General features: G+C 39.6%; 1 protein-coding gene across 1 annotated transcript in view; it reads left to right on the plus strand.

Annotated features, from left to right (window-relative positions):
- LOC105455789 (mediator of RNA polymerase II transcription subunit 15) overlaps nucleotides 1–704 on the plus strand; it is an 8112-nt gene that overhangs the window by 2181 nt on the left and 5227 nt on the right. The window lies entirely within an intron of this gene.

The raw sequence follows: 704 nt of genomic DNA on the forward strand, positions 1-704 counted from the left end.
AAGACAAAAAAGAGAATACTTTTTATACATCAAGATGTAATATAAATTGTTTGAAAAATATAAAAAAGAATACAAATATTTTCATAAATTTATCATGCTACAAACATATGTTTTCATGTTATTTTAATACAAGTTGCTGCGTATCGCATAGTTCATTACTTTTCTATACTAAATTAAACAGAATAAAAAATAATTTAACTCAAAAATAGATACAATTGAACGAGAGAGAGAGAGAGAGAGAGAGAGAAAATATATAGCGTAGCGTTTGCTTTCTCGAAACGCTTCGATAGAATTTACCGGCGAACAATGGCCGTAGTAGTAGCAGCGTAACGGCTCTCAATAATGACGTTATCGATTCAAACGCGATTCACAATGCGAGAATATAATGGAAACGTATGACGGCGGATTATCTCAATGTCGCGTACATGCGACACCGGCGAGATCAGCGTTGAAAGGTTCGCATCCCAATTCTCGCGCGGGTTACAGATACCGAGCGCGAAACTCGACCTGTCGTTCTCGCACAGAGAAGCCGGGTTCAACCAGCTGCAGAATTTTTCCGATTGCACAATGGAGCAGCAAGAAAATCCCACTTGATCGTGGCGCAAGTTGAGAATGGCCTGTCCGTAGCGCGCCCGTCCTCCTTCTAATGGACCATCATTTATCTCCGGCGAACCTTTTACGAGAGCCATCTAAAATTTATACTA

The sequence above is a fragment of the Wasmannia auropunctata genome, unplaced genomic scaffold (assembly GCF_000956235.1).
Source record: "Wasmannia auropunctata unplaced genomic scaffold, wasmannia.A_1.0 LD335844.1, whole genome shotgun sequence".
NCBI classification, from domain to species: Eukaryota; Metazoa; Arthropoda; class Insecta; order Hymenoptera; family Formicidae; genus Wasmannia; species Wasmannia auropunctata.